The following is an 8,092-nucleotide window of genomic DNA, read 5'->3' on the forward strand; positions in this document are numbered from 1 at the left end:
TTTCGTCTTTACTATTTTTATATTCTGTATGGACTTTTATTTCAAATTAGTTATATTTTTTTTTTCGAAATATATTTATAAAATAAAATTTAATTCAAACATTACCTGAGGTCAAAAATTGGGATTTATGCGTTAATGTATGAGTTTTTTGGCCAAATTTATATTGATTTACAAATTTACATTTCGAACACAAATCATCGTACTTCCGTCCAAGTGCGTCATATCTTTTTCCGTAAACAAAAAAAAAACATAAATTCAAATCGAGAGGTTATAATAAATTTATTCACAGATCTCTCAAATATTATGCACGTTAAAAATATAAACCTTATCATTATTTAAAATTAATCTAGGTCTTAAATAAGTCTAGAATGGTTGTGTGCCTAGGCACAGTACCTAGGTACTACGTTGATTTTTTGTCAACATGACTATGTATTTATTTATTTTTTTAAACACGTTTTTTGTCTCTAGAACTCTTTTCTCCTTTCTGTCACATCAGTCAGTATTCAAGCTTCTTTACCATATAATAATACTGAAAACGCATAACATAACAATACGCATTTTTAAATCAAGAAAAATATCGTTATTGGTCAGTGTCAGGCATTTTTGTGAAAAAACCTCGCTCTTGGCATAAGGCATTTAATTTTATGACTATTATCGCATTTCTCATTAACCATGCTTTCAAGGCAATCATACAAACTTACGACATACTCCAGTATTGTATTCAAAACAAACAAAATGCACTCATCGTTTTACTACCATGGTCTATTTCACATGAGACTCGAACCGTATTGGCTACTGATTATGGAAACATAATGTAAAATAGTCTGTAGTTTTCTTTGATTGTTAGCCAAGATTACTCGTTAAAGAATCCCTAAACCTACAATCTATCCACAGCTGTCTTAGAGTCCAGAGAGAATATATGTCAGCTGCACATTGACGAAAGTTATTATAACTATTTCTAAGGAATACAAACTCTACGCAGATTATGGAGGGGGGAAAAGAAAGTATGGACAGAGGCTGAAACGTTGTTTTAACGTCTCATGATTTCCTTAAGGCCCCAGTTTTTTAATTAAAAAATAAGGTTATAGTAACACAGAACAAAGCGCAAATATTTTTTTTGAAATAAATATTTCAATCACGAAACAACAAGTGCCTATCCTAAACTTAGGGTTGGACCCTGCCTACTGCGAGAGAAGTAACAAACAATAAAGTGCCAGCAACCCAGTACAAGGTAGGTGATTGCATTAATTTGCATAAGGGTTTGGTGGCAAACAAAGTAAAGATAACCCAATTTCCGCGAACCAATATGTCGAGCGTCCATAGTTTGTACCTAGTGACGCGATCATAAAGCTTGCACAAATAAACTTAAATTAATGTACATTATGTTTTAGATCAATTATTCCCACCACGGATACATGAATAAAAAAGGAACGCGGAAGATAAAAAGACCACACGCTTAGTCAGCCCATCGGAGGCTGCTAAACCCACTCACTTAGGTCCAACTTGTAGTTGAAGTGCAGCCAGTTCAACACATCACCGTGTTACACTTGCACTCTACTATTTGAAAAATATTATAAGTTTTTTCATTCTTACAATATTGAGTTTGAACAAACATTACTAAAAATACGGGTATTTACAAAATAAGAACGGCTTTAAATAACCAAAGACTCCGCGGGTGATCCGAGGCAGAGGATCCGAATATCACCCCCTTAAGGGGAGAACAAAACAAGAGAACGAGTGCGTTTCTATCGGAAGGAATCACAGTCCCAGCTGTATCAGCATCCTACAGGAACAATTGTCCGTCCTACCATATTTAACCCACTAACCGGCGTCCGCGCATCTAAAGAGCTCTCAACGCGATACCCAAGTCCAGATAAACCAAGAGAAGATTGCAAAACTCGCACTGTTGGCCATCAGATATCACCAGGTATGAAAGGATTACCACATAACTGCAGACAACAAAGTGGAGATGGCTATGATGATCGCCAATCACCACAAAGGATACGGAAGTTGAAGAAAAAAAATAAGGACTTTATTCGAAGTGCGTTTTCTTCTTCTTTTACTTTCTCTAGGACTACGTCCTGGCTTTTTCTCGGAGTTTGTTCCTTGGACGCGAACGTCTAACTGTCCAACCATCTTTTTAGGGGTCTTCCGGGAGGTCTGTTCCAAAATAGTATCGCATCTGCCACTATGCTCACCACTTCTTCTGAATCTGATATCTCCACGTTATTTCTTACAGAAATAGACATTGATAAAACATGGTATCATAGAAGTAAAATAAAACAATAAAAAAAAAGCAAAGACAGAAAAATATAACGCGCAGCGTGGCGTCAAATTACAGAGGAAATAATAAGCAGCGGCATCAAAAAATGAAGCTTAAACTCGAAAAAACCATTTTTAAAAAAATACCTTTTGAAAAAGTGTCACCATAGTGTACAACTGTAAGGCCTGCATTGATAAAAGTAAAAATTACATAGAAGTTTTTAAATATGTATTTGTTCTAACAATATTTACATATTTTTTAATACAATTTCAAAGATTTTGTAATGAATTATTCGATTTATTTTGTAAAAATGGTATTTTTTGTGAAATTTTCCGAGAAAGATTTTAGTATAATTAATATACCATTTTATATCTTTGATATTAAATCCTCTCACCGAAGTAGTAATTAAGGTGTTTTGTTGAGAACAAAGCGTCAAGACAGCACTTCTGACATTGTTGACTTTTAATTCAGTGTAATAAATGCCTTTGTTTTCAGTTAAAGCCTTCAAAACGATCGTTGGGATTTCTGAAAATCAGAATTCAGTCGTTTTCAGGAAACGAAAAATTCTTACATTGAAAATAGCAGTGAAAGTTTCATACAAAATAATTGCCACATTTAAATCTCGTGAATTTCTTTTTGAAGTAAAAAAGATTTTTCCTTGAAAAATGCGTACTTTGGTGGAAACCTATAAGAACACTTAATGTTTGAAAAAAAATTGCTTTATGTCATCAGTGTTTAGTTTCTAAGCAAAATAGAAAAGTGATTTCTTTATGTTATAAATTTATTGTACAGAAGTCTCTTACAAGCATTTAAAAATAAAAGATAAAAGAGAAAATGAATAAAGGTACTGTTAAACGCCTAACTTTGAGGCTACTTTGAAATGTTTAAATTATTTGAAGTCCTAAAAGAAAATAAAATTCTTAAACTCCCGTATTTCTGCCTCTTAAATATTATCTATCTCTGTTATAATTTATTTATCTTAATGACTCTCTAGAAGGTGAATTCCAGCTTTTTGTCTTTAAAAATTTAGACAAATTAAAAATATTGGAACAAATTCCATAATATTAATGGCCGGGAATGACTAATTGCGCCTATCTTTTATACTCACGCACAAGATATTAACGATAAATATAATTTTCATTACTTATTTTTTTTATTTTAATTTTAATTGCCTATTTACAAATCGTCTTATGTAGATATGAAATATTTCTGTAAATTTTGTGTGGTTTTTGTTTTATTGTTTGTAGCAAGAGATTATTATTTTTTAAATTTATATTACTCCGAACATAAAAAAAAGATGAAACCTGGAGGGACAATAATTTTAGGTGATCGAGATCCTAAAACCAAAGTGCAAATAGTTGAAAACTGAAGCCCGTAGGGCCAAATTCTGTAGCATATATCAATTGGGGATAGCCGACAGTTTCCTGTTAATTATGATTGAATTTCTTAGATTTTCATGGGCGTCCAGATGAAAAAGTTTTTTATTACTATGCCGTGTATCATTTGCACTCTTTTTCCGACGCTTGAAATCGTATGAAAGTCTCTGCTAGCCTTAATGATTTGGCAAAACACCACATATAAACGGGGTATTAGATTTCTTTCAAACTGATAATCTTAAGGGGATCGAAGAGTTGCCAAACTCGATTAGTCAAAGAAGAGACAAAGCTTTCAAACATCCTGACAAACTTAAAAAAGATGATGGGATGCAATTTAAATCATCCTGTAAAGCAGGTACGTAAAAAGAATCACATAAAAGTATAGAATGTGACACGACACAGATTTTAGAATAATGAGCAATGACTGCAGCACGGGACAAATCCTAATAACATAACGTTAAACATCATAATGTCATCATGTCATCATGGCATCATGGCATCATGTCATCATGTCATCATGTCATCATGTCACCATGTCACCATGTCATCATGTCATCATGTCATCAGGTCATCAGGTCATCATGTCATCGTGTCATCATATCATCATGTCATCAGGTCATCATGTCATCAGGTCATCATGTCATCATGTACCTGATGGAACATAGAGCATTGGTGTACCAAATGAGACGATCGATTATTGATAGTATATAACATGAACTTAAGGTCATATGTAAGGTCCTACGCTACAAATTTTCAAAAGATTCAAAATCTTGCAACTCGGCGTACCGTGTTGGATATGAGTTTTCTGTACAAAATTGTTAAAAACCTAATTGATAGCCCAGAAATAATGAGAGGCATTTCGTATAGAGTCCTTGTCCGAAGAACTCAATCTCGCCACTCTTTGACATTCCTAACTCAAAAACAAATTATTTGAAAAATAGCACTCTTCGAAGAATACAGATTACCTATAATGACAGTTGTAGTGACATCGACATATTACATTGTAAATACCATATTTTTATCAGATCTGTTAAAGATATTTTTAATTTATCTCCTGCTTGAATTTTAACTTTTAATTTGACTTTTACTTTTGGTTTTAATTTTAACTTTTGATTTCAATTCTTAATTTATACTTATTCTTATGTACATCTACTACCTGCATCTAATAAATTATTGTTGATTGTGAATTTTTACAAATAAATTATGGAAGCAGAGAGAGAGGGAGGAAAGTAGAGTTGGAGCTCTGCAATGTCTTCTCTCTTTTATGCACTTTTTATAAAATATTCATATTTTTACTTTTTAAGAATTCAATTATATTTACCCTCTCCTCCTGCATTCATAATAAATTAGTGTGAAATCTGTAATTGGTCTTACTTTTGTAAAAAAAAAAGTTGTACCTTGTTTTATATAAAGACTATCATTTTTTTAATAAATAAAAAAAATAAATGAACAAATGTCAATCCAATGACACTTAAATACTTTGATGTAAAACCACCCCACTGCTGGAAGTATTCACAAAATTAACACTGGACTATGAAAAGACAAATGTTGTGAGTTTCCTTTAGAGACTGAATAAGGAATGAGGAGATAAGACGCCATACACAGATGACTGATATTGCTGAAATATTGTAAATACAACAATGGCAGTGGGTGAGAAACGTATCAAGCCAAGAAGTAAATAGGTGGAACCCCAGAATACTAAATTGGAGACCCTGCAAAAATACAAGGAACGTGGGAAAACCACAGAGATAGACTTTATGAGTGCAATTAAACTTACTCGTTTCCATTGCTAGTTTTTTAGCTTCAAGTTTCTATCTTTTTATATTCTTTATGTTGATAAACTATTCGTATTTTTAATGAACATAATATATCACCTTGTGAAATACTTGGTGGCCAGGTCTGAGACTAAAAATTTCTGATTTTCTTGAAAGAAAAAAGTTTTCAAGCTTTCGTTTGAACAAAAGTATTTTGTAAAAAGAAGAGTTTTTATATTAAAGACTTAGATTTTTATTTTTTATAGTGTTTTTATATAAGAAAATTATAATAATATCATATACAATATTCAAAAACGAGACAAGAACAGTCAATACTAATAATAAACCAGGAACTGAAATTACACAACAATTTACCCGAAAAAAACTACACAAGAGAACCTTACAAAATATATTACAAATATAATCATTAACAATAGAATATGAAATAAAAAAATATATTCTTTGTTAAATGAATGAAATCCATAAGGTTTAATAAATAAATTCCAAATAAAAAAAATACTTTGTGAAAATATTATTGTAATTAAAATTTTAAAAACTTATACATTAAAGGGTTAGAAAAATTCGAATAAATAAATGATGAAAAGTATCTGAAATAATTAGGATAAGCTAGAATTTGACACGAAAAGGATTTAATGTTTCAAATATCAAAGTAAAATAACCGCATGCTGAAATTACGCATTCTCAGTATTCAGGATTTAGGGGTTCATTTCAGTTGAATGAACACCCCACTACTCCTATTTTGTATGAGTAGCTAAACATGATATAGAATTTTGAATATTTATGTTATTTTTCAATAAAATTGTACTTTTATTGTGTCTAGGAGGATGTAAATTACATTTCTGTGTGTGAAATAGAACCAGAACTCTATAAGCGGATGGGGGGAATATGATGATTTATTTTATGTAAGCTTTTGTGTAAGGCTAAATTATGATTTCAATGTAAGCTCCACATGATATTGATTATAAGAATAATAAAAAAAATATATTAATTACAGTTATAATGCATTTCTATAAAATAATGTCGGAAATATAAGCATGAGTATCATTTTTATCATACAGATATAAATAAAAGTGGAATAAAGATTATTTGATTAATATATTATTATGGAACGTTGTCCAGTTGTGTTTTTCCTAATTAAATTATAGACACGGAAATAAGATTTCAATTAAAGAGACAACTATTTTATAAGAATTGGATATTTGAACTGCCTGAAACATTCGCATGAATGTTTTAGATGCTTTTAAGTGTGAAAGATGGAATATATTTACTTTCTCAACCAAATACCAGATTTTTACAATAAAGGCAAGTGTAATATTAATATTTAAATTTGCTGAATCCTAGAGGGAAAACATTTTTAAGAAGGGGATATGAAAGTCTAGGCATTTACAGGGCTTATGACCTGTCATTGACTGGTTTAAATGGCCACTTCACACACACACACACACTGTAAAATTCACCATTCTGTCTATGTTTGAACATCCACATTTCCTCAACTCTTCCATCTGTTGACTTTTGTGAAGTAAAAAATCTGAAATCTTTATCATGTGGAGAAGATTCATCCGGCTGAACCAATGCTAGGCAACGCCTGAAAACAATTTTAAAATTTTTACACTTCGTCTTTTACCAGGTAGTTAATTCAACAATGTTTTGAGTATGTCCAAATGCTTGCAGATTGGCTGGATTTCCTCTCTAGGGAGTTATTTATATCCAAATTTGTTGTAGCAGAAGAGAAAAACATTTTTGGGAAGGCAATATGGAAGTCTAGGCATTTACAAGGCTTATGACTTGTCATTGTTACAACAAATTTAAATATGAATAACTTCCTAGAGAAGAAATTTATCCAGTACAGATATACTCAAAACGTGGTACAAGATTAATATTTCGACTACTTGTTTTGAGGTCAAACATTTCAATCAATGTTTAAAAATATTTTAATCAAACCAGTTCCAATTTTTCTACGTCTACCGGTCTCGAGACATTTCCGTCTCATTTTTGGTCCATTAATTACACGAACATGCAGATTGCATTATTAAGTAAATATGAATTTTCTGTGTCCAGGTAGATGAAGAATACTGTTTTGTTTGTGAAATAGAACCGAAACCTTGTACAAGTATTTTTGACACGATGGCTGATCTCCGGTGAAAACACCTAATAAAAAAAATCGAAAGGAGATAAGCCTGCCTTATTGGAAAATGGTTGCCGCATTTGCCTAGGGTTGAACTTTTGTAATCTTTAAATGTACATTTTCGCACCAGTTTACAAAAGTAAAATTTGTATAAATATGCTGTATACTTATTTTAAAATATTTTGGTAAAAAAAAAATAAGGACATAATTAGTTAAACTCGATTAAAAAAATAAAATAAGTTTTTTTTAAGTATCTTCAGGATGGGCTAACACAGGTAGGATATATTTTCATCGTTTAATATTGTATGGATAAAAAACAAAAAAAAAACAGTTCATAGGTGTTGTAAATGCCTAGACTTCACTATGCTCTCAGCATACAAGGCATATATGTTCGATTCTGCTGGGTTAGAGCTCATGTTGGAGAAATCGGAAATGAGAGAGCAGATGAGCTAGCCAAGGCTGCTACAGTCAAAAAAGTGAGGCCGAACTTTGATGAAGTCCCAATAAGCCATGTAAGGTGGTCCCTTTCAAAAGATAAATTAAATGAGTGGAG

This window comes from Micrasema longulum, unplaced genomic scaffold, assembly GCF_059751315.1.
Source record: "Micrasema longulum isolate JH-2025_06_02 unplaced genomic scaffold, ASM5975131v1 h1tg000274l, whole genome shotgun sequence".
Classification (NCBI taxonomy): Eukaryota; Metazoa; Arthropoda; class Insecta; order Trichoptera; family Brachycentridae; genus Micrasema; species Micrasema longulum.